This window comes from Mugil cephalus, chromosome 9, assembly GCF_022458985.1.
Source record: "Mugil cephalus isolate CIBA_MC_2020 chromosome 9, CIBA_Mcephalus_1.1, whole genome shotgun sequence".
Lineage (NCBI taxonomy): Eukaryota > Metazoa > Chordata > Actinopteri > Mugiliformes > Mugilidae > Mugil > Mugil cephalus.
In genome coordinates, this window is record NC_061778.1 from 8,827,028 (window position 1) to 8,854,799 (window position 27,772).

General features: G+C 42.9%; 1 protein-coding gene across 1 annotated transcript in view; it reads right to left on the reverse strand.

Annotated features, from left to right (window-relative positions):
• rtn4rl1b (reticulon 4 receptor-like 1b) overlaps positions 1–27,772 on the reverse strand; it is a 139,861-nt gene that overhangs the window by 110,169 nt on the left and 1,920 nt on the right. The gene's annotated exons all lie outside the window — the stretch shown is intronic.

A 27,772-nucleotide genomic window follows, 5' to 3' on the forward strand; every position in this document is an offset into this window, starting at 1 on the left:
TTTTTTTTAAATTTATTTTTTCCTTTGTTTGTTCTTGTTTCGCGGATTGACATGTAGCTTCAAAAGGGATTATCTCTTTCGCTCCTTGCTCCATCTTCCGTTGCCGTTGTTCTCCCTCCCTCCTTGAAACAGCATCCACTGCACCATTAGAAAGGCCAGGCTGTTTTATTTTAGAATTTCATTAGTTTTTCAATTGAAGCTCGAGCCTAAACACACCCACTGCTACACACTTCGCGTGGTAAACACATTCTTTAATGCAGGTTCTGCTGTAGTGGGAAACATTTCCCATCGTGAGCTGTTCTGCTTTAATTCAGCCTGGCAGCACCAAATAATGATGTATTTAAGACGACATCAGTGATCAGTTTCACTCACACATTCATTCGTTCGCTACGCACACAAATTTCCGTTTTTGGACGTTTCTTCTCCCTTTTGCTCTGCATCATAACTAGTGGAAGGCAATGCTACAGCTGTGCAACCAGCAATGCTCGACATGTAATGTAATATGATCAGATTATCATGTTACATTTTGCATCGTTCTGCAGCTGGCTTATCCATCTCTCGGTGAACTAGCTAGCTCATTGTTCCTAAAGCTATTTAAGCCATTCAAAAACCACACTAACTCATGAGAATTGGAATGAGAGAACTGAGGGGAGGGCTGAAGGCTACACCAGAGAGTTTTATAAGAGGAGGCTTTACACCGAAAATAGCAAATTACTGCTGCACGCTCATTCAGGGCACTCAGGATTTTTAATACTGTCTCAAACGTCAAAGGTTTTGGAGCACAAGTATTATTTTGTTTTTGTATGGCTAAAATTTTTAATACTTAATCTTCCGTTTTAAAATTATTTAGGGAAAACCAAACACAGATGTGATACGTTTAAATATTTTTTCATTATTAAAAAATAACAAACAACGGAATATTATTAGGTTTTAGTCCAAAGGTTAATGACACAAAGACTCGCAAAACACGGGCTGCAGAAGGACAAAAGAGTCTGACCGCACTTTAAGTCTCCATTTCCTGTTCGCATTATAATAGTGAAAACATCACTAACTGCAGGTGCTGTGATGCCCTAGGGTTGGTGAGAGTACATGCATTTCTGTACCACGGAAAATTTAATTTACAGCGTCCACAGACCGTTTCATGATTAAAGTTTTGCATTGCATAAAAATCGGTCCCCTGCTGAAGGGCTTCAGTGTGGAGCCAAAGGGGCAAAGCCCCTCAAGGTCATTTAAAATACAGGGAGTTGCGGGATGACAGAAGAGGAGAGCAACACTTTGTAGAGCATGCATACATTATCTCTTCCACTGCCGCTATTTAGGAGCAAATAACAAATCCCACCCAGATAACAAGAGCTGCAGCTATTATCCAGGGAAATAAAGTGCAAGGGTGAACTGCAGCTCACAATAACCTCAAGGTGCAACACATGTTTGTAACACAGCACCTGTGGCAAAGCAAAGACTGTGGTGGTAAAACAATTTGTACACTGTCGCGCTGTGACAGTTTCTGTCTTGTTTTATTCAGCACAGGGTCTCTTCGGCTGATCCGAGTGCGACACCACTGAGTCACGTCTCACTTTTGTGGAATAAAAAGGTGGAAGATGGAGGAAGCCATCCATCGAAAGGCTTGGACGGGGGACAAGTCGGAGAGGAAAGGCTCAAAGAGGCAGGGAAGGCTGAGAGAGTCGCAATAATTCGAGCACTCTCCCTGTGGTAAGGCAGTCTGATGAGAACAACAGCACTGCTAACTGGCCACAGATGTGCCCACACATACCCAGTGCTTTCTAACAGAGAAAATGGGACAATAACCCTTTGCGCTTCCCTCAGTATCTTCTATCTGAAGCTCTGCAGGTTATCCCGCTATGATCCATCCTGCATTTAACAGGTAATTGGTTAAGCTAGTGTGGCACCTAGTGTAAGTGTCCCATGAGGTCTGCGATCACCTCTTCAGTCCACACAACCCCCAATGTCATTTTCCGGCTTTACTATTTTCTAGCAGTTGGCATTTGCTAGGCTCATTTTTTTTTTTTTTTTTGTACAGATTATTCTCATTTCAATTAAGTGTGTCAAAGTGGCTTAATGTAGAATCAGATATGGCTGTGTTTGAGGGCTGCATGCACTTGTAATTAAGGCTCAGTGGGAGCTGTGGCCCTGGAGGGAAGCGAGGTCTCGAAGGTCAGACTACAATCACTACCTTCACATGTGGCCTGCCCGCTTTCCTCTGTACCACAGAGAAATCTGAGCTTCCAGCCAGGTGACTTTATCATCAGCGGCCTAATTGGGAAAACATGGTTTTCATTGGCTGGGTAATGACTGTGAATGGTTTTATAGCTTGTCAAACAACAGGCTATTTTCAATTACCCGCAGACCCCAGTGTTCGAATGCCATGAAATTGAGCAATGGAGGTGTTTAAAAAAAAATAAATAAAAGCCCCCGATGTGCTTAAATCCGTTCATTTGGAAAATGTACTTCTAACAGTGATGGCAGTATAATCAGAGAAATGCAAAACCTGGCAACTCCCAGATAGATGCTAATGACAATAAAAGGTTGAGTCGTATCTTACTGGTTCTCAGTTTAAGGCAAATGAATAAAACAGGTGTTTGATAAATTAGAACTATTGCATAAAAAAAGGTTCCTGAGCAGTAAAATAAATGTTAGCATAATGAGGACAAAGGCAGGAGTAATACAACTTGACTCGTATATCCTATGCTTTTATGTCATGTTGCTGCTATTTTACCTGCTCCCCACCCACCCCAAGACAAATAAATAAAAATAATAATAAAAAAAATAATCTCACAACATCCTTTTTAATATGTTTTCAAAACAGAAGTTGTCGGATATTTGCATTTTATTATTCAACGTTCTCAGACATTTGCTTGAACCTTTCACTTTTAAGCAGCCTGCTTCAGAGGCTCACTACCACTGTGACCATATGGACCCATAAACAAACACTTAAAACATGATGTTACAGAAAGACACAGGAGACTGTGGCCGGTCCGTCTCGACACAGAGTCAGGTCCCACATGAATCCATTGTTTTTGTCTTCTTGCCTGCGAGCGCAGAACTGAAAGACCTGATCTCTCTCCAGAGTTCCCTCCCTCCTTTTCTCTGGCTCCTATTTTCCCACATGACACTGTTTAACTTCACTTTATCTACGTCTCTTTTCTTTCCCTTTTTTGTAACATAGGTTTTTTCTTCTTTTTAGCACGCCTCAGCAATCCCTCTTCATTCCATCTATTTGCCCTTTTTCTCTGTTCTCACTTCATCAACCCATCAACCCACCTCATTTCTCTTCATGCTCTGGTCTCTCCATCCACTTCACTTCCACCCTACATATATATATATATATATATATATATTTATATATATATATATTTATATATATATGCTGCTGGTTTCTCCATCCCCGGCCTCCCAAGTCTACAACCTCCAGAGGCTGGATCCTCTATTAATAGCATGGCAATGTAAGGAGAGAAGGGGATATAGAGAAAAAGGGTGACAAATAAAGAAAGGGACAGCATGGGAGAGGAAGAATAAGAAAACTTTGCACCGCATGCCTTCATTTCTGATGCGCAGATGTGGGTGCCTGTTGCAGGGCAGGCAGACATCCACGGTCAGCATACCGCAGATCCTGCTATTACAAAGAGAGTTTCATCCCACACCCTGAACCCCTTAAGGCAGTCTGCACCATAGCACTCCTTATAACAAACCTGTGTGGGTTTAACAATGTGCACAATGGGGTTTAAAAATCCAGCCATTCCCTCTGGACATTGTGATTCACTAACAGCAACAGCTCACATTCTTCTTGCTTAAAATTCAAGCTACGAGCTTTAGATTTGTCTGTTTTTCTGTTATATAATACTCATAAAGAGCATTAAGAGAAAATTAATGAAGGCTTCTTTCGTTGTCACCCTGCAAGAGGAACCCATGCTTTTATCTTTAAATTTTTATATTTGTATTCTAAACTATGAACTAATTGGCACCAATGCATATATGATATAGTTTGTCAAGTGAATGACATGTTTACATCATTAAACCTTTGTTTGACTATAAAACACACTGCATTTTTAGCCCCAACTAACATTAACTTGCGATTTAGAGGCCATTTGGGTAGTAAAGAGCACGTAAGTGGAGTGAGCCAACAGGGGACACTGTGTCTCGAGGTCAGCTCAGCTGCAGGGAGCACTCACTCAGTCACTTGGACACAGATCAAAAATGTGAGCGGCCGTATTCCTTGCCTGGAAATTAATTGGTTTCCTTTTCCATTTCTCAGGAAAGAAAAGCAAATAAGTGTGAGGCGTAAAGAAGAGGGCGAGGGGCTCATTATTCTTCCACTTAGTGTCATGAGGCATGCGTGGCTTGAAGAGAACCATGATGAATCTGAGAAAGAGCTTGTATCCTTGAAACAGAAAACAAAACAAAAGCAGGAGCCACTGGGGGATATAAGGCCCTTTATCTGAGATCGCAATCACAGAATTGGAGACCTCGAGGCATCACTGAATGGCATATCTATCATGATAAGATGGCAAGAAAATGATCCTGTAAACTGAGGCAAAGTCGGCGATTGCAATGCGCAGCGAGCTTGTGTTTTGGAGTGCGCGAATATATATCCGTGTTAATATTTTGAATTAGGTGTGTGCAGCTGGCAGCTCGTATCTCTCAGCCAACCACTGGCAATAATTTAAACTCCAGTGTTCTTAATAAGGTGGGCAGAGTCGCAAATAGTGTTTGGATTGTTATTAATGACCGTCATGATGGCTTCAGCATTATTCTCCATCTGTTTAGTCATGTCTCCATTACTGTCATAACTGTTTATTGTGTATTAACTATTGCTTTAATCTTGATCGCCAGTCCACAAAAAGGCATTCCTGAAGGACCGGTTTAGATATCTTGAATCATAATTACTAGAGTAGCTTGTTGTTGATTTTTGTCCGATTTGTTTTATCTAAGATTTGTCTGGCAATATTTTACTGTTTTGCTGTTGTTGCATGTAGCCCTAATTATTTGCAGAGGCAATTTCTCGAATCAAAAGGGCCAATCTACTCATCATCTGAGTCAGCTTCCAAAAAGAACTGCGTTCAAGAGCTATGTTTAATCAAATGCGGACGACTGAAAGTAAGCAAGCAAGGACCTTGAATGCCATGTGAAAGCACCACCAAAGATAGTTTTCATAAAAAGTAAAAATTAGCTTCTTGGAAGGTGGGATAATTACACGCTGTGCTTAGAAAGACACAGCAATAACAGTAAGTAGTGACAGAATTAATAAACATTTTTTTTTATGAGGCCGTAAAACATAGTCTGTACATAGAATACATAGCTTGAAGTGAACATAGTCTAGGGGCTGTGTTAAGAAGATGTAACAGTTTTTGAAGGAAGATACCAAAAGATATCATGTCGAACTTTTAGGTCAAGTGCAGCAATGACGGTGAACTTCTCTGTGTACTCCACCTGGATGATTTTCTGTGATTGTGAGAAAATTACTGTGAAAAGGCCATTGCATCACCAAGCCTTTCAGCAGCCTGGGCCCATGTCTCATATTGTCTGATTCTGAAATGGGTTGTGAATTATATGTTGGAATATCTGGTTGGCGAAATACTTAGAAAAGAACGCGCGAAAGAGAAATGAAAAACAGCAATAAAAACACGTTTGGTATTGGATGCAAATTGCACCCTGTTCTGCAGCTGTAAAAAAAAATGAATGAAAAGAGATGTACAAGTATTCTATCTATCTATCTATCTATCTATCTATCTATCTATCTATCTATCTATCTATCTATCTATCTATCTATCTATCTATCTATCTAAAGTACAGGTATTTAACAGGGGGTCCGTGACTCCTAGGGGGTTCACAGAGGAACTGCATGGGGGTCGCAAAATCTTGCTTGCATGCTTGCATGCTTGCACCTGCAACCCAGCCATTTGACTTCGGGAGTCATGTAAGTCCATGTTTGCTTTATTTTTTTGCCCGCACCTCCCCTTACTCCCGCTCATATCATGCACTTGGCCGGTTGCTTTGGTTCCAAGTTTATTTTGTTCTTGTTGCACTGCTGCCATTCTGTATTAATGTCAGTCATGATTGCTTTGCTTTCTTCTCGACAATCTTTGCCCTGCCGTCCCACCACTCATAACGGCTCGCAACCTCACCCTGTTTATGCTTCAGAACCTATTAGTCAACCTTGAATCACCGGAGGCCACGCTTTTCCCACAGCAGACTAAATTTGCTCTTTCAGGTTCAGGTCTTCTGTGCAGCTATGTCCAGCATTCCGCCTTTATGACACTTCAGACACGCCACGCGGACGAACGCACAAACACCGAATCGCAGACACAACAAAACTAAAGGGTGGGGTGGGAGGGGGGTAAAGGACATGGAGCTGTAATGTATCAGCCTCCCTGCCATGGCCTTTTCGCACAGCCTGTTGTGAGCCTCTTCTCGCCCACACATCCTTCATGAGGACACACTTTTTTCACTGAACCGCTCGGATGCAACTATACATCAGCAGAAATGCTGTGGTCTCTGTTGGGGTGTCCTGGAGGACAGGTAAACAGGTTCAGCGCTTACTCAGTGGTCTCACTTCATGTTTCTTGTGCTGCGAAAGGACAGAGTGAGTCAGGATGGGAAGAGAGAGATGTTTGGAATAAAAGGGAAGGGTGAGAGGCGGCGTTTGATGCGCACACAAGCGTGCCTGATTAGGCAAAAGAACAACAGCACTTTGTGGTTTCATGTTTCAGCTCCTCCTCATTACTTCCTCATTCAGTATCAATAACAAATTTTCCTGTCATGGAGTCCGCAGTGCAGGGGTAACTAATTATAAATATTTATTGACTCCCAGAATAAAACTGCTTTTAAGAGGGCAAGCATTACAAAGTGGCTACAGGTCTTCTGTTAAAAGACAAGTGCAATTTTAATTTGTTCCCTATTTATTTCAATGAAGACATATATTTATGAGTCGTTGACTCTGTTCAGTTCAGTGTGATGGAGTTATGACATACAAAAATATGGTGTTTTCCAGTGTCTAGCCCCTAATTCAGGGAATACTGAGTACAGATGTTGTAGCTGTGCTATCCATGTAGCTCGCCAACTTCATACACACACTTGTTTCCTTTAAAGGCAAAGTGTAACAATAATAACATTACTTACCCATTGCTTATGGGTAAATCAGTAAATGCTGCTCTCTGATAAAAATAAACATAACGTTAGACACTTACATGAGTTATTTCTTGTACACAGTCAACCCAGTGAAAACAACAGTGCTCTTAATAAGAGGTACCAGTGTATTCAAGCACTCCTTCCACTCCTGCAGTAAAGTGCAACGCCTGCACAGCATATCCACCACTTAGCTGTTGCAGCCATCTTAACTTCTGCACATAAAAATCTATAGCCGCGTCCCTATGGGATACTCTATTGTTGAGCTATACATAGCCATGGCCTGTTTGCGTAACCTTATGTCCGTCGTTATCTTCTTCAAATGACCCTGAGATTGCAAGAGTACAGACAAAAAGTGACAGAGACAAAGAGACTCTTCTTCTTATTGATGTTTGGCACTCCTACATCTATTAAATCCATACCTGTCTATTAACAGAGCTGATGTGATTCATTGTCCACCTCTCATCACTTTTCTCCTTGGGAGACGTCTGGACCGAATTTGGACACTGCACTGTTCTCCTTACCATCCTGCGGTGTAACAGCCAGACGCAGACCTGATCACCACAAACGCCATCTGGTCTCGTGCGTCCTAAGGAGGGGAGACCTCGTCAGGGTCAACCGGGTAGTTCAGTGGGGCCACGTAATTTCTGGACGCCCAGAAAGTCAAGAGTTAACGTCAGAATGAGCTATGATGCTACTGGTGTCGGACCATTTATCAGCAGACAGTTTGCTTGCAGAAACCATGACCCGGTGGACTTGCAAGCACCACAACACTTGATCTGTGATCCTGAAAGAGTTGCCTGCTTCATAACCGAAGCCTGAGGAGGCATGACAAATATATTGCCGGACAAAAAAAAATACAATCAGGAGTTATTGTCCCGTACTAGACGGGATATTTGATGCCATTGCCATGCTTGGCTTTTTACAAGAAATGTCTTAAAATACTGCCGGGATAAGCCTGCCAAAAATGTGGACACCTTATAAATTCTGTGAATCTCTGTGGACAGAGTGACTTTTGTGGCTTCTGAGAGGAATATTGCATTTGGCATCTTGCTTTTCCGGTGACACACTGACCAGATTGTACAAAGTCAATGTCAAAAGTAAGGTCTGAGTCAGTGCGATTTAAGTGAATTTATTGGTAATAGTTTCTATGGTTAATACTTTTTTTTTAAACATAACTATACTATAAAACTGTCCTAAATAAATAACAATATTTGTTTTGTTGATTGCAGGTGTTTGTGTAGCCTATGGATAGAAAGCTGTATTCACCCAAATGCTTGTTGACTAAGAGGTTTTTGTCTGCCACTAGTTGTGTTTTATATCACATAGAACAGCAGTCCTTAGCCCAAGTTAAAGGAATATTTATATACTGCACCAAAAGAAAATGTAATACAGCACATCTACAGTAGTGTGTGTGTGTGTGAGAGTGCCTTCAGGATACGAAGAAAAATAAACTTTTATATTGCACCAAAGAAATACTCTATGTGCATATAAAGACTGCACCAGTTGTAAGGTTAAATAATAATCAAAACAGAATCGACACACTGCAGTCCACATTAAACAGAGTGCTTAATTCAAATTCCACATGGTTGCTTCCATGGGGAGGCTGAGAGCATCTCTTCAGCAGCGCTGGAACAGAACAGAGCAGAAGTCTAGGGGAAATGTGTTGCTCTGGCAACACCGCGGTCCCAAAACGCACCATCCTAGACGCTGTCAATTACACATCTTGAAGACAGTAAGCTATAAAGTCACAGTGTTTCACTTTCCAGACATGCAACTGACACTGCGCTTGATGACGGTCGTCATGGTAACGGGCCAGTGTCAGACAGCTTCCCTTTTGTCCGCGCACAGTCCTCCGGTGTCAAATCTTTGGCTGTGAAGGGGCACTTGATCTCACACATTTCACAGCAGAGCCGACTGACCAGTCTATTTGAGGAGGCTGCAACCATTCACTTTATACTCTCAGAAACCATCCACGTTTTATTTGGGTTGCGTCTCCTTGCTGCCCTCTCCATTTTGCCAGCCACTGGGCTGGTTGCCGTTGAGATAACAGCTGGCTAATCATGTTACAAGGCCCCTAAGTGTTGGCGTCATAAATTGCTAGGTCAAACTCTGAGTTAAGGCGGCCGATAAAGAGCTGCAATCAACCATTTTTGTCAGAGAACTGCACAAAAAAAAAGGCTGATTCTACTTTGACCCCCAGTGAGTCATAAAACGAGCAGGAAGTTTTATTCCTGTGGCAGCAAGCTGTGTAGTGCAGTTAAGATAGAGTACCAACTCATCTCGCAGAGCTGAATGTTTTTAATATCCCCACCCAGAGCTGCACTGAAAATGATGGTTATGCTTGGCTTCCCCCTCCAGAGAAACGCTCCACATCATCTGGTTTTGCCACACCTCAGTTTTTTATCTCTTTTGTGGAGAGGCACATTTTAAAAATAGAAGCCGTTGCCAGATTCAAAAATAGAGGTGTTTTTTTGCACACTGATAAAATGATGTCACCTTGCTGGATTCTTCCTCACACCTTTTAAAACTTGTTTTGTGAACTGGGGAAAACATAGGTTTCAAAGACACCCACAGGAATCGTGCAATGTAAAGCTGCCAAATGAAACTGCTGATGTGTGTGTGTGCGCGCCTTCGCTTATATCACAGTGTGGGGACTCAAGCCTTGTAGTCCACTCACATTGTGGGGACTCTCCGTTCTGTTTACACATCCCAACACTTCGCTGTTAACACTATTTCACTGATGTTTAACGCAACAGCTATGCTTATATACTTAGAATAAGATGAAAGACTCTGTTTCTTTAATAATCTTTTAGATGTTAACTGTTTGTTGATGTAGTGTGGCGTGCAGATACATAAAAAAAAGAGTAGGTAGGATTTAAACACCATGGAGGGTGGAGGTGGGGTTTTTAAGGACCACTTGCTTTTAATTTTCAACGACATCCTGGAATACAATATTATGATATGATCTAGCCATAAAATATTGTCAAATGGCATCAGATAATCAGTGAATCAAAGCAAACCGGTACGGCTGTAATTAGTGTGTACTGATTTTAATTTAATTTAATTTTTTATTTTTTTTTTCAACCACCCGCATGTCATTAAGTACGTCTCTGGGGAGTCTTTTCCATGGCACAGCTCTTTTCCACCCTCATGCCACATATCAAACCTTTTAAGCCTGCTGTTTAACTCAAAAAGACTTCTACTTTCCCATATTTAGCTAAATGATGAACAATGAGAACTTCACTACGACATTTGAAAAGGCTGCAGCTATTTCCAGCGTACAGTTTACTACATATTTCCTCTACTTTAACATCAGGAGATTCTCCACTGTCTCCTGAATATCTGATGACTGACAGACCTGGGTATGGTTTTAATAACAGGGGGTAACTCGTTTACATACCATTAATGCTACCTAAGTGAAATAATGTATTCCGTGTTTGGCCATTCCCATTAATCTTGTCTTTCACAAAACATTGAAGAATGTGAATTTTAAACAGCTATTATCTTTATATTAAGCCTGGGTTTGTGACAGTCGCGGTGGAGTGGTTTTTGATTTCATTATTTTGTAGGCAAGCCCACATTTGCATGTGAGTAAACAATGAATATAAGTACAGCGACGGCACAGGCGGAAGTCGTAGCAAAGAGAACTCGTTTATCTTTCTCAACAAGATAGTATTTGTAGCTGAGCTCCATGTAAACACACAATGCAAATTCAAACATCCACATGATTGCTCATGTATTCACCCTGTCTGAGAAGCAGACACAGGCAAACATTAGAGGACAACACACACACACACACAACACACACACACACACACAAAATAGCAAAGGAGAAAGAGAAAGTGCAATGAATTTCAATACCACACAGCTCCCTTTCTTCCAGGCATATGACATTTAGTCAGTCATCATAGCTGTCAAAACATTGCTTTCTTCACACTGCAAAGTGCAGTATGTGACAGTGCGGAAGACAAACATGAGGGTTGGCCCAGAGAGAAGAGCTATAGAGAAACTCTGAAATGACAATAGAAGTAGAAAACAAACACCAAAGAGATTTTACACCATCACACACTCAAGCATAACTTTAAAGCACAGAAACGTAGCCACTGATTAAGCCATTAACTTTCTGTCCTACCCCGCACTAATAACCATCTAAAAATTACCACCACACCAACCACATGTTCGGAAGCCTTCTCTGAACTGAAGCTGATCACAGATGGTTTCTGTGTGGACACATCCAGGCCTGGAGGCATGCTCTGGGGAAGAGAGACCACTGGATTTCATTGTAGAGCTCTGATATAGCTGGTCCTCTGATGATCTGGCTGAGCAGTCCCTGGTCCTTTCAGGGTGCGATTATGTGCGCACAGACAGAATGTGTTCGCGTTAGCATGCCTTTGGCAGCTAGCATGGATAGAAATGGATGAAAAACTACAGTAAATTGCGTGCCCATGTCTGTGAAGCCTCTTGATTAACATTCAGAGTAGTGGAGCCACGGGCAACCCCCAGAGCAAGAATGATGTTTAATGACAAGTCAAATCTAAAAACGCTGTCCTTCATCATATCCAACTGCCAAGTCCCCATTGCACAGTGAGCAACAGCACAGGTGGACAGATTTTGATACTGCCTGTAGCCTCAGCCAAGGCTCTTTCACCAGCATTATCATTATGTTGCCAAATCCTTAGTGCAGCTGCCTTAAGAACCTGTAACCCCGTATTCATTTTCCAGTCCTTCTCTTGAACAACCTCTGTTTCTCCCTCATTAGCATACATTGATCAGAATAAAGGACTCTGATACGCTCCGGCCTGCACAGTACCACGACAGCCACCTAATACCTCATTAAACTACTCTTCATAATCCCTGTGGCCCCCTCCCCCCACGCCTTTTGTAGAATAACTCCCATTACTGAGCACAAGTAAATCTTTGAAGAAAATGTGACTTTTATTATATCCTGCCACTGATATAATAGCACCATTTCATATCTATATATGAAATGAGCCTTCTTCAGCTCTCTACTGAATAGTTATTTCGGAACTATATACTTTTCTATGCTATGCTATGCTATATCACCATTTCATTTAACTATATACTATACTATGCTATGCTATGCTATATCAACATTTCATTTAACTATAGACTATACTATACAATGCTATGCTATGCTATGCTATACTATACTATGCTATGCTATGCTATACTATGCTATGCTATGCTATGCTATGCTATACTATACTATACTATGTTATACTGAGCTATACTATACTATACTATACTATACTATACTATACTATACTATACATCCTGCTTATGTTAAAATATCCTGAAGCAAAAGAGAATGTCGCTGCCAAGATGTCAGCACATAAAATGATGTCTGGATTGTATATCTATCATTCTTAAGTGCTCCCGCTTCTCAAGTCCTTGTGCATGTTTACAACCAAATATTGATTTAGTTATGTATTAAAATTACATTACAAGTAAAGAAAGTTCGAGGTGGCAATATGATTCCATCTGTTCATTTTAAATATGCCAGCTCTATTCAGAGAACTGTCTCTTTCCTCAGGCCACGCAAAACATAAATCAGACAAACTCACAGAACTTGTTGTTTTGTTGCATAAAATCCAGGCGACTGAGTCAGACTTGATGCTGAAACTCGTACAGGACGCAAACTATAGTTTATCCTATTAAACTCAGATGTTTTGTTAACTCATCACCCATCCCCTCCTCTATATATGAATTATGCCACTCTGTTACTGTATAGCGTCGCTTTACTTCCCTGTATACACACTACAGCTTCCAGAGAGTTTTTGTCAGTTTGCTCAAACAATGAATGATGTTGTTTTTCTTTGGTGGAAATTTCACTCAGCAAAATGAATTGAAGGAATCAGTGTCATCATTAACCTTCTCTGCTCTGAAAGAGACATCACATTTTCTGCTGCGACTGATCCACAGTGAGAGATATTTGTATGATTTAAGTTCAAGCCTGTGCCTGAAGAGTATCAACACTTCTCTGACTGCTGGAAAAGTATATATATATATATATATATATATATATATTGGTACCTCGCAGAAGTTTGCAGTCTAGTCCTCGCAGACTTGCTGAGCATTTTAATAAGCCAATTCATTTACTTTTGATGGTTGAGGACCACTTGCTTTTCATTTTATTACAGACCTATTTGAGTGTTTCTACTTAAAGTCTTTCCCAGATACAAGTTATGGAGCTCATTAAATAGTGAACATGCTGCACACTGTAAGTCTGCCACGGTTCTAAAAAGATTTTTGAAGAGATACATGTGCGCTGGAAGTAACTCAGCAAAGGAGGACTCTAAAGCTACAAACACAGTTGCTTTCAGCAATAGAAAAAGCTTCTTTAGCCATCCATATCTCTCTCTCTCACTCTATATCCTCCTCTATCGTGCTCTCTGAGGATCCCTCTCATGTTTTCTGCGCTGGCCTATTAGAGTGTACATCCAGCCAGTGCCACATTAAAATCCCTACAACCCAGTGCTTGTGGACTGAGATAAAGATCCCTCTTTTTAGTGACTAGTCTGATCCATTTCAGACAGCGCACACTACATTAATATTCTCCCACAGATCAGAGACAAAAGAGACGCAGACCCATGTGCTGTACTGACTGGTGTGTCATCTGTGCATCATCCAGAAAGAGAGAAGGAGAGAGGGAGTGAGACAGAGGAAAGAGGATGAGGCGGGGATACTCAAATATATGGTAACGCCGCATGAATTTTTCATCTGCCAGCAGCTGTTTTCATAACCTTTTCCCGGGGCAGCTACTGTGGTTCCTCCGGTGCCAGAGAGTCACCGGCACGTCAAGTTTGGCAGCCAGTGGGATCCGAAAAAGCACGAAAAGCAGAAGAGGTGGGGTCATTGGCCACCGTGGCGGGTCAGCTGTGGGGTCCCTTGGGTCTTTGGTTATGTTTGAGAGGACAACGGTCATGTGTGTTGTGCTGAATGGATGTCCCTGGCAGGTTTCCCTAAGAGAGAGTCAGGCCAGAGACAGGATGCTTATCCCTGGAGAAACTGTCCGACCCTCTGTGCCAATTTGGGTCCTGCCGCTGGTGCATGATGGGAAAGAAAAATATCCCTCCCTCCTTCTTCCCTCCCCTGTGAAAAGCACCCTGACCTGAATACAGATTCAAACGAATAACGCTCGCTCTGTAGACGAGGACAGACACGACTTTTTGAGTATTCATCATCTTAAATCCCCCTCCTCCTCCACCCCCCTCCCTCCCTCCCTCCCTTCTTGCCAATTCAAGGTGAGATTTGGGGTGTAAGGACTGCAACATCATGCTCTGACTCGTGATCCAAGTGAGAAAGTACAAGAAAAGACGGGGAAAACACTGTGAGGCGAGAGAAAAACAAGCAAATGTGACTGCGCAATTGAGAGCTGCAGCCCCAGATTCACAATCATACTGGGAATCACAACACTTTTTAATAATTCAGGATGAATAGAGGAAAGAAATCTGCAGCAAGCAAGGAAGCCAAGGAAATGACAGGGGGGGGAAAAGAATCCACTCTCTGTATACAGCCTTCCAGTGTGGACGTTTGTTTGAATAACATCTGTAGAGTTAGCTCTGTGTCAGTATATACAGTATCCTGCCTGAACCCAAGGAATCCTTTTAAGTAGGAAATAAATGACAATTTGTGCAACGCTCCTGGTTCGACTTTTCACTTCGTCAAGGCACCTATACAGTTTCTCCAGCAATATTTTCCTTTCAGCAGAGATTTGTATTTTAATTGAATTTTGTCTCAAACTAATCAAATTATTTGGGTTTTTCTACTTCACCTAAACTTGGCCCAAACCACATCTCATTATGTTCCTCTATTCTTAATTTCTTACCACTGGCAACAAGGTAGATAGCGGAAGGGGAAAAAATAACATTTGCCAATTAGTCTGAGCCCTTGTGATCTTACCACTCTTGCTAACAATTCCAATTTACATTAATTATTCATTTTGAGGCTGCACACATAGTCCCTGCCAGAAGGAGAGGGGAAGTGCTGCGGTGAGATACGATCGTTTGTGTCGACGCTGTCCTGTTTCAAATACCACCACTTAGCATGGCTGTTGTCCTGGGTTCTGCATGTCTCACTATGTGGATGATGGTATCGTGTCAGCCTGTTAAAATCTATTATTTACACCACAGTTTTAACATGAGAGAAAACACAAACAAATTCCTGGATGTAAGTAGATAAGCCTCCTGTTTGTCTGCAGAACGTCTCTGTACAAGTGCTGCTTGAGATAATATTTTTTTCTGTGACCTCTATTGTGTGTTTAGCGTTACGCATCTGCATTCAGAATGAAAGAGTACCAGCTCTCCTGCAGCCAGCAAGAGGCAGAGGATCAGACAGGAAACACCTTGCCTTGTTGTTCATACTTCTATCTCCTTTCAGCAATGCCTCGTTTATTCTCGTGCCCGGTGATAAGCTGGAGCTTGGCGAATGTTTACAGGACTGCAGGGACTGAGCGTGCTGAGGGGTCGCGGGACTTGTGCCGTGAGGTCACGGCCTTTGTGTTCGCACGCGCTCTCCAGGGAACACAGCTCTCTTTGGCCAGCGGAGGCAAATGCTAACGCAGGAGCACACTTCTTAGACGTGTCTTATTAAACATACACCAAGGGAATACCCACAGTAGGACTGAGCTGACCAGCAGTAAATCATCAACATTCTTGTCTCTTCCTGTGATATGAGTCTAATTTGCACAAATATAGTAAGTCCTTTCCTTTTTTCTGGAAAAAAAAAACAGGTAACTTTAGACCAGGGGTCTTCAATGTTTTTCAGGCCAAGGACCCCCAAACTGATTGAGAGATCAAGTAGAGACTCCCTACACATTATATGCGTTCTATATTAAATTTGGCCTAATGCTATTTATAAATATACATTATTAATATCATTTTGCATTTAATATTAAACTATTCCTTATCCTTTTACTAAAATATGTTGGATTCATGTTAATGTTTCTAAAGAAATTTAAATGTGTTGTGGGGGAATTAAAAAAAATATATATATAAAAAATGTCTAATCAACCAAAGATTTTGCGTGTATAAGCTACATACACGCAATGTTCGCGTGTATTTGTTTTTTATTTTTTTAATGGTGGTGGTGGTGGTCGGGGAGGGGCAGCTGCTGAATGTAACTAATAATGACACTTGTAATCTAACTTAGTTACTTTTAAAATTAAGTAATCAGCAAAGTAACAAAGTTACTTTTTAAAGGAGTAATCAGTAATCCGAAATTGGATGACGTTTTTAGGGTAACTGTGGCAACACTGACTACGATATACTGTGCTTTGACATCTGGTTTGTCTTATTTTGAATTGACTTTGAACTATAATAGTGCAAAACTCAACCACGCCTTCCAGGTCTTGATATTCAGTCCGGCACCTTATGTATAGCGCCATAAACATAAATTATGCTAAACTGGGGTTTTCTTTTTCACAGTATTTTCTGCTGTGACCCAAACTACAGTGACATGGCAGGATGCAGAGAAGAACTTGCCATTTTACCCGCGTCAGCACATTTTCAACTTAGAAGATGACCTTTTGGAAAAACCAGCCAACAACTGGGGTGCCATCCCATAAACAAAACAAAGTTCCCCTGAAAGTTTTCCTTTTGTTGTTGGCACTCAATACACACAACAACTCACAGTAGAGACAAAGCACAACTTTACAAACTGCTTTGTTCCCCTCGTGACAATATCGCATTCTCCAGGAGGACTATGTGGGCCATGATGAGTTCATGAGTAGTGTATGGAGAGAGAAAACTGAAGTCTTTTAGTTCTATAGAAGTGCTTGCACCTGCTGGCAGGCAGAGAGCTGAAGAGGGCTCATACATACACGGATATAACAACAATAGCACAAATCTCCAACAGAGTGAGAGAGAAAGAGTATGTCAGTGCATGTATTTGTGTGTCCAAGCGTGTGTGTGTGTGTGTGTGTGTGTGTGTGTGTGTGTGTGTGTGTGTGTGTGTACACCTGCAGCCAGTTCGCCCCAGCTGCTCCCACACAGCGCCAAGAGCTATTCCGATCAGTGGGATAATAGTGCCATCATCGCATGGTTTCATAAGCCGGGGTGCTCCGTGCAGAGATGAGAAACTGGCTGAATGTATGCATTCTAACAGACAGTCGCAATCCTGTACAACGTGTGTTTGTGTCTGTGTGTGTGTGTGTGTGTAGCTGGGCTTGGTTTGAGGGGCCCCGACAGATTGAGATGAGATGTGGGGTGCGCCTTCTCCTCTCTGCCACATCATCGTGTAGCTTTGAGCACGGAGAGTTTGGGACTCGGATGGTGCTTACATCACGAACAGGGTGTGAAATCTGGAAATAAACACACTTCACTGGAAATCTTTTTTTCTAAAGAGGGGAGGGACCATGGATGGCTTAAGTCACGGATTTGATAAATCCACTAGACTGCTTGGTTTGCATTATTTGTCCTGTGACATATTTATTAAGTATTTTAAGATGCTCTTTCCGCGGTTCAAAGTCTTTATTCTGGAAGCTAGTGACTGCAAAGCAGGGGCCGGATGTGGCCTTCTGACAAGGTCAACTCAATTTTATTTTTTCCTCAGCCTGTGAAAAACCTTCAAATTTGTCTCCATTTGTATGACAACTCCCACATTGTGTCCATGACTTCCACCAATAGTGGCCCAAAGGCTCTTTCAAATATAATATGGCAAAGTTCAAGACGTCCTAATGAAAAGACGTGATTTGAATATTTTAGCCGCTAGAAGACAAGAGCTCAAGAGCTAAACTAACCGAGCTCAAGTACTCCTTTAAATTCCACTAGCACAAACTGTTGAGACAGATAAAGGTCTGCAACCGGATTCCCGTAAAGAGGATCAACAGCATCAGTCGATATCAGATGGCAGAATCGGAAACATCTGCTAAGTTGCTGCAGATGTGCGTGCGAGTCTGCTGTATACTCGGCAGACAACACAAATCTTTGTCTTTGCTGAATGCACCTAGGTCCATTGTGGGCTTTTCTTTCGGTTCCTGCTTTTCCAAATTCTGGTTCTACAGAGCTTGTACACTGATCAGCCACAACATTAAAACCACTTACATTAGAAGTAAATGAAATTGCCCAACCTTGCGACAATATTGCCGCTGGGAAACCTTTTGGATCTGGCTTTTGTGTGGATGTTACTTAGACATTTACCACCCACCAAGACCAGACCAGGTGCCCCTACCCCCAGAGCAATGACACTCTTGATGTCAGCAGCCGTCCCCAGCAGGACGCAGCTTGACGCAGACACACACACAAATACAGTTTAGGTCAAAACAATATGAAGAACGGCACAAGGTGTTGATTTGGCCTCCAAATTCAGTAGATCCCTAGTTAATCAAGTGTCTGTGGGATGCTGGAACAAACCTGATCCACAGAGGCCTGTTCCCTCAACCCATAGGACCTAAAGGCCGCCCACTGACAACATCCTGTTGTCAGACATCGCAGGACACCCATGTCATTCTCTGACTCATCAGAGATAGATTAGGGGGATAGTTTAGGGATATTAGGTCATGATTTTATGCCTGATCCATGTACAAGTATAAACAAGTGTTAATAGAAAAGCTCTGCAGTGAATAGACCCACCTGCCCTGGTGCCTGAAAGTTGCCTTTTCATGTCAACGATGAATGACTTCCAAATAAATCATCATAGTCATAGTCATAGTCTCATACAAATTTGGCCAGACTTTTTCTTTCTCTCCCAACCCATCTTCACGCTCCTTCTTTCTCTCTCTCCACTTCCACCTCCTCCATTTCAATAACTCTTTTTATTTCCGACAATGCCATCAAATCTCTCAGCTTCTCTTTCTCACCCTGTGACACAATCTCTGAATATGCTTTGCAAGATACCCAGTTTAATTACACCGCTAACTTTCATGAAAACATCTGGCTTATACTTGCTTGGCATACAGCGTGCGTGCCACGCAGCCTGCCAAATATTGCCACATAAATCTTGTCGGAACTTGCTGCTGGGACAAAATGACCCGGTTATAGTTTATTACAGTGGATTAAAAAAGAAAAAAGAAAAAAAAAAAGACGGAGTATCAGATTTGTTGACTCACTGATCAGCGGCTACAATAGGGCTTTGTTTGGAAAGTGGCTCCAGAGGATGCTGTGCGCCGGGCTACCTAACTCACAGTAACTGTTAACCTCCCCATCCATCACCGGAGAGAGCAGCCGTGACACAAAAAACCTGCTTCCTCCATTAGAGCCCTGACAGAGTCTAATGCCTGTCCTTGCGCTCTCTCCCTTTCTTGTTGGCCCTGTATCTCAGTTACAATAATGAAGTCTTCTGCCTCCTCCCCGCTCCCGCGAAAGTGAGCGACTAAACAAGTCTTTAATAATAGTTTTCTGTTACCTTCTCCTCAGTGTCTCTTTGTTTTCCCTTGATGCCCTCGTCTTTGAGGGATGAGGGGACCCGCGTTGGCAATGGTGTGAATTAGCAGGCAGACACATGGGGATAAAAGACCAGCTCTTATTATGGCCTAAACGCATGAGCACACTTCTGGGAATCGAGATGTGTAAATGAGCTCCGCACACACACACACACACACACACACACACATACGAGAGTGCTGTCTTTTTCTGGGCTGTTGTTTTGCTCTTTTAAATAATTGACAAGGCTGTGCTTGTGAAGACAGGGACAAATCTGCTGCGTTAATGTCCCAGCCAGAGGACTTTTAGTACCGAACGCTATCAACCCCCCCTCCATCCCCAACTCCTACATGGAACTGTTACCGCCATGGCAGTTCATAAATCTTATGTAACCCCAGCTCAGCGATATAACAAGTGAGTATTCCGCCAGCGTGTTCTGTTTATTGTTTCACTGGAGAGCTGGCAGCAGATGACATCTGCTATATTTACCCTCTAGATTGCGTTCCATTTCAAAACAACACTTTGGCGTCAGGCAGGTCTCTGCATTGGGGCCGGGGACATATTAGCGTGATTGCTGAGGGCAAACTGCGGGCTGATCCCGGCCGTCCATGGAATAAAGAGACTTGTAGTTTAAGTGCGAGCCGGAGCTGTCAGAAGTGCACACATGACTTGTGATCTTATGCTGGTGTGTTGGGGCAGAGCCGTGGCAGTGTTCACTGTCAGAATGTGGCATCGCTGCGTTCCCCCGGCCTCCCGTGGGAACTGAGCGGTGTGTGATTGAGGCCTTGACTGGGAGCGGGAGCTAGAAGACACGGCATTCATGGTAGTGACTATCTATTAGCTTCACAGTTTTTTTCTTACTTCTTTTTCCCTTTTTTTTTTTGACTGCAGGCGAGGCAAGATGCAGCTTTCTCTTCAAGGTCCCTTGCCAACCGCAGCAGATGGGTGGAAACCTCTATAAAAACAGCTTTGAGCTTTCCCCTTTTGCTTACCATTAAAAGCCCCCCCCCTCCCAAAAAAAAAAAAGAATATATATCTGACTCTGTTTTCATAAAATAAATAATTAAAAAGTGGATTTCTGCAGCTTTAGGATGAACTATTTCGACATCAGTCGCTTTGTTGTTCCAAAAACGAAATGATGGTGAATTTGTTTGCAGGCGGTTTCATCTTAAACATGAAAACAAACAAAACAAAACAAAAAAAGAAAAAAAAACACCTGGCTCTTAACCTGAGCACTGTGCGGAGTAGAGCACTTCATTAGGATGCACAGCTGAAATCCTGCAAGATCAAGGTGATCTGAATGTACAACAAACCGCTCTCTATTCCAATAGTCCTCATTACGGTTTCTACTCCCCCGTCCTAAAGACGGGTCTTCCCAGCCACACCTTTAGCAAGAAAAAAAAAAAAACTGCATCAGTTCAGGAGGCTACAGAGATGCAATGCAGCACAATACGCTCACATTTTAAACAGCCGCACCATGCGCCGTGTGCCACAATCCTTCCTACCATGTCAATTGAATCCAGCCAGGACCCTATACTACTATTTAACAAATACTAGAATAATTACAACGCTTATCTCTGCTCTACAATGCAGCACCTTGCACCTCCATTGTGGGTTTGATGCCCAGTGTTTATGATGCAAGGTCTTAATGGCTCCAGTGGATTCTATGAGCGAGGGCCAGCGCTGAAGGGCTATGTTTGTTACAGAGGGATAACAGACAAATGTCAAGGACTTCAGTCTCATTCAGAGCACTGTAATGCGGAAGAGGGCGAGAGTCCTTTCTGCAGCAGAAATAAATTCCAATTTGACGAAGGTGGTGGAAAACCCAGCGCGGCATTTTCTGACTCGGCTATGGACAGATGTCGAAAAAACCTGGTAATTCCATTCCCCTCTCATCCTCATTGTGTGCGTCTTAATAAGGTCAAAACACGGCTCTGCTGCTGAAAACGATTGAATATAGGAAAATTCAAAGACAATTGTCAGGCATTTGCATATAAAAAGATGTGTGATTGTGGAGGACCTTGGCCTATATTCTATAATTACTCCATCTGTCCCACAGTCCTGCCTCTTAAATATTACTCATCCACTCCCCTCTTTAACTATCTTCTGGATTCTACAGTAAACCCTTTTGTCCATCGCAAGCTATTAAGCGAGACAACATCTGGTGGCAGACTGTATTTAATTGATTCACTCTTGAAATATTTAATACAAGGAAGTCATGCAAGTAACCGAGAAACAGTTGAATATCTTCACCAATCCTAAAAGATAAGATGAATATATAACAAAAAAAATCGAAGCTACGCCTGTTTCATAATTCGACACTAGTAGCCTAATCACCCAGCAGTTGGTTATAATTTTTAAAGGGTTCTGCATTTGCGAGATCACAGGCCACGACATTTACATCACAGGGCAGATTTCATTCTAACAGGTTGGACCAATTACCCTGCACCCTGACTGTTCCTAAAAGTCAGGCCGAGCTGTGACAGACGTATAAGCACAGATAACATTAGCCCGAACACAGACACGGCGGATATTACAAGCACTGAGCTCTGATGTGACTGTGACAGTAGCCTGTCTCATTAACGCCAGGGCTGAGGAGGAGGCCTGATCTGGTGGCGCTGCTGAGCAGAAGGTGAGCGGCTCCACGGAGCCAGAGACAGAAGCCCTGGAAAAAAAAAAAAAAAAAAAAACAAAATGGAAAGACGATTGTTCCTCATTATTCCTCATCTCACTCCTCACAAAGGGTTTTAATTTTTTTTTTTTTTTTGCTCGAGCAGAACGTTTTATTTGGAAGCATCTTCAAACCTGCGTACTCCGGAGGCCGAATTAGCCACTGTTTTCACGTCAAACATCTCGAGATAAATGAGTTCTGAACGTGATACGGATGGAGTGCGAGTTTAATCTCGGGCATAATAGGCGAGATGAATCAATGCCAGGAGTCAGATGAGTTTATGTCACACAGGAGACCTACCCAGTACATGCCAAATTACAAATCTGCTCCTTTATTTACTCGGTAATGAGAGCAGTATATGTGTATGACAGACAGCCCCCTCGCCGCTTTTCTTAACCTCTGCTGCGACTTGGGAACATGCCACTCCATCTCGAGGACTTAGCGACTCCCAATGCCAAAAGGGCAGATGCCCAGGTGCTGGTGTAACTGAATTGCTGTTCTCAGCACACAAAGGCAATGTCGCCCAGGGAGGATGGTTCAGGAAGGGATGGAGGTGGGGGGAGCTGTCAGAGTAACAGGAGAGCACCTGGGATTACTGTCAACGGTCTCCTGGACTGTCTCCCTCTGCCTCGCCCCCACCTCGCTCCTGTCGTCTAAGATCCATGGCATTCTCGTTGACATTGACCTTTAAACTCCAATTAGCCACTTAATCACAAATTAATTATTAATATTAGAAAAACCAACAGGGCTTAGGTTGTTTGTCTCTTTCACCTCATTATCATCCACTAATGACCGTCCTTGCATCTCATTTTCACAACAAAGACCGGGAAAATGGCGTTTTTAAAGGGCAAGCAAATGGACAGATTTTCCCCGGCACGTTCCCTAATTTTCACCTCGGACTCCGATTCCGAGCGTTTCGGATTTAATTGTTCAGACGCGTCTTCGGGGCCGAGCTAATAAGCGAGGATCCTCGGCCGCGTAAGAGCGCCGCGTCCACCTCGGAGCTCACGGGTCTCGTGGCCTAATTCGGTGTGAAATAGTCGACAAGGACGTGCGAAATGGCTCTCAGGAAAAAAATAAATAAAAAAATGACATGCACACCAGTCAGCGGCGTCGTCTTCACACGCGTCTAATTTAATTGTTTGTCATCTCCTATTAGGCGTCACGTGATGAGGGTGAGTGTTGGGCGCTAAATAAAAGGCTTTTGGTCAAATCACACATTTGGAAAGCACCGACACCGACATTTGGCAGCATAATAAATGTGACTCAGCCATCCAATAATGGGTAATGTTCTTCTGTCAATTACCCTCGGCTCTCTTTTCTTGGACAGATCTGCAGAATGCCAATCGGTGAGTTTGTTCAAATCTGTGGTTCCCTTGCCTTGTTACCTCACAGCTGTTGCAAAAACACACGGAAAACGAATGTCCGCTGGTGTATTATTATGCATCTGCGATACTGGTGTTTTTTTTTTTGACTTGCCAACTCTCCTTATTTAAACACAAGTGCGTGCGGAAGGTCTGCAAATTTAAATTCTTAAACAACTGTCAGGCAGGAGCAGAACTGTCGTCCTCTGCTCAGATTTGCTTTTCTATTTTTCAGGCGGCTTAGAAAGATTTATGGGATCAGTTTGAGGTTTATATTTTTGCTCCTCTCTACATTATCCTCTTCACTTTTCGTCAAACCTCCGCTCCTCCGCAGCCCTCAGTCATCAGTCCGCGCTGCCTCTCAACCTGCACGGAAACACAAGTCCCGCTGAAAAGTACAACAATGCCGAGCTGACGAGGAGCGATAGCAGGAGGCTGACACCGTGAGAGGATTAGGAAGGTGATAATGTGAGCCGGGAAATCTATTCTCTTTAAATAGAACGTTTCTCTGGGCCTGGACGATGGGCTGAGAGTGGAATGACAGATGGGCAGTCGTTGGTCTTGTGCAAACATTTCAAATCGCTCGCATCGAGTTAAATCTGGACGCTTCCTACTAAGGAGAAGCCTCTGCCTGTTGGCAATAGAAGAAACCATTGGTTTTTATGACTTCATATTTTGCTTTATAATCATCAACATCCACTTGATGTCTATGAGTCATACCCTACTTTGGGTAAAAGCATCTGCCTGACAGTAAAGAGGGCCCCCTTGACGTCTGTGGTTATTTGATATGGTGGAGAGCAGAGCTGGAGCTGTGGCTGAAGGGCCGCTCTGATGCCACTGAAACGGGTCCGTAAGTGAGCAGTGCTGGGAAGCTGAAGAGCAGAGGCCACAGGTGTTTCCCTCTATCGTGCTGAACTCATTAACGGCAAATTCCCCCAACCCTGTCCGCTGACGCTGGAAACTACGCAAACCTCGTCACAGTCACAGACAGACAATGCTTGAACTGCAATTAGAGTTGATTTTGCAAATCTGATGAAATGCTGCAGCTTGTCACAATTGCCGCGAGTAATTATGCCGACATATTGTCAATCAGTGCAGTTGGAGGATTAAGGAACAGACTGTGTTGTTGTTGTTTTTTTTTCTTTTTGTTTGGTTTCAGATGGCGAGTTTATGGCGTGAGTGCTCACAATTTCAACTCGTCAGCATTCACACAGCTGCTGATGTGCACCAATGGACGGGTAACGGTATCAGGCTCCGTAATATCCTTACAGTCCTCTTTGTCCTATTTGGGCTAAATTGCATTAACAATGCTCGTCACTTTAAATGGAGTTGGCGCAGATGCATTTCCTAATTAGCCCTCGCTTGCAAGCCAGACTTTTAAAAAGAATACAATCTACAATATCTGTTGCGGGCGCGTGGCACGTGGCCCGTCGTGAAGCCGTTTCTTTTTTGCGGTGGACAGTCTTAAAGGTCGGATATAAGGTCTGAGGTTAGGCATGTAGCACTTACACTTAAAACATCAGTGGATTTGCATGTTTTAGGCTTTTAAGCACTAAATATGTGTAGCATGTGATGCATTAGAGGCAAAGCATGTCGTGGGTGCATCAGGCAGCCTTTCGTTTAATCTCATGACAGTACAGTATGAAGATGCACTTGTACAGGCTGTAAAATGACTTGAGACAGATAATCCATCACTCTCTACATATAGTACTCTACATTCTTGTTACAATTTCGCCGTGTGTTGATCCCAGACGTTATGAGAGGCCTTTTTTTGCATTTAAAGTGCTGCTTTGACAGCTGGGAAATATCAGATGTCATTCACTCTGACATATGCAAAGTCATGTTCCTCGTTGTCCGCACGTACGTACCTGCAACATTTAGCAGAATTCATGCTCTACCTCAAAGTGTTTCTTTTTTTTCGTTAGCCCACCTCCACAGCAGTCAGGGTCGAGCCTACCTAAAAGCAGCAACTTACGAAACAGCCTTGGAAGGAACACATTGCAATGCATTCTGGATCTTGTAGGTAGGCTTTTGGGCAGCTGAAACTAACACGTTCCTTTCTCTCTGTGTTCTCCGGTCACAAGCCACCAATCCCAGAAATAATTGCCCCTTTCCACTACACAGACTTCCAGCAGGAGGAATTACTCTTTAAGCCCCATCAAAAAAATAAAAAAAGGTAGCTCAAAAGCATCAGAATACAGGAATGATGAAAGTGATTAAAAGAATAGAAGGCGGTTTCACGTTGCGTGTGATATTCTGAAGCACAATTAGAGTCTTTCCAAATTGATTTTATGCTTGTCTGACATGAACAGAAAACAGTGGCTGCCCGTGGGAGTGCTAAAATCTATGACACCCAGGTTAGCAATATACAGAGAATGGACTTAAACAAGCAAAAACCATTAGAATATCCAGGAGGGAATAAACAGAACAAGCAGAGTATCGTCATTATGATAGAGGGATGTGTATGGATGTTTACCTTTGATTTGAGTGTTTCTTTTCTTGTTTTTTTTCACAAGTGTGAGTCAGCAGATAGTTGTAAACCAATCTAATAAAAAACTGGACAAAACAAAATCCTCTTTCACTAATCTTGAATAACTCGTATTAGCAACTACAGTACGCCAAGGCGCGGTACATTCAGTGGACATTCTGTCCTTTCCATCTCAGAGCCGCTCTGACAGAGCATCCCTTGTGTCCACCCCATGGCTGACTGGTTTTGAGGAAAAAAAAAAAAGCGAGATCGTGAGAGCGAGACACAGACAAAGACGGGAAAATTCCAAGATAGAGATGAAGTGACACGTACGCTTGCACGGCTTAATAGATGTACATGTGGGCCCAGATGTGTAGTTCTCATGTAAAACGCACGCAGACACGAGCAGAAATCTCAAATGTCAGCGTGACTGTTCAAACAAAGATATGAGGAATGTGTTGTAGCACCTGCAGTCGAATATATAACTAATGTGCGTCGGATGAATATGATCAAACCATGTTGCAGCAGTGATCATCCTCTCTATAACCGCGGCTTAAACATGAAGAAATCAGCATGCAGCGACTGTCATACAGAGTGTCAACCAATAGGCCATTATAAAATCTACATACCCACTCCATTAACATGGTAATTAGGCGCAGCTAGCCACGATGTGAAGTCAACCTGAGAGGTGCTGCCAGCTTGTGTCAGCTAAGATACTTTCCTTCCGCGTGCTCGTGAATGGTTGGATCTGTCACAGTAAATGCTGTGCCAGATGCATCAGCCGGGCTCCCCGCAACGTGTTATTTTAGGTGCAAAAAAATTCAAATTCACCAGAGAACTTCTGCACTGTTCCTGCCAAAGCTGACGCATCCCTGCTTCACTATTGTAGACATGCTGGCATGCTGAGGCCTTTTGGCAGACGGGCGAAATCTGTACTTTGAAATCATTTGCCTTGAATTAAGTGGTTTTCTGTCCGGCACCGTGCGGCTGATTCACATAGGAAGAGTTCACAGTCCGTGGATACCAATCACTCCTGCATCTTTCAGTTTTCCATTTAAGCCTCAAGATAAACGGAATGTGCAACGTGGGAAATGATCACCTTGGGGATCGGCCGACGATAACGTGATCTTATCACTTCACTGTTTGCCGGCTCGCTCGTTTGTTTGACACAAAACAAAGAGAGACGCATTTGAGGGGAATGGGTCGTGACTCATGCCAGTTCTCCCGAATAAATCCAGACATAACACTTCCTGCAAGAGAGGAGAGTGAGCTGATCTGCGGAGCCGGATCGGTTATGAGAAACGGTCGGGATGCAGGTTCAGACATTAAACCTTCGCTCAAAGCAGTTACAGCGATGAGCACTCATCACCATGGCGTGTTTCATCTCCACTGTTGGAACAGCAATAATCGATCTGAAGGCAGCAAGAAAAACATGTTGTTCGTCGCCGCCCCTGAGGCACATAGCAGAAACAAACACTCTCTAAACAGATGGTTTTTCGAAAGACACGCTAAGTAAATACAAACCCAACGCAAGCGGTGAGCGTTGTATCATGGCCCTCCCACCGAAGCTTGCATCTTTTTGTTGTTGTTGTTGTTGTTGTGTGCATGTGTGTGACTCTTTCAAGGTTTTACTATCTCCTACACTACTCCTGTCTAATGCAATAAAGCAGGTTAGTTCCTTGTCATGACAAAGTGATAAAGCCTAATTCAGTGGTTGCTACGGTGGAGTCTGGGGATCTCCAAGGGG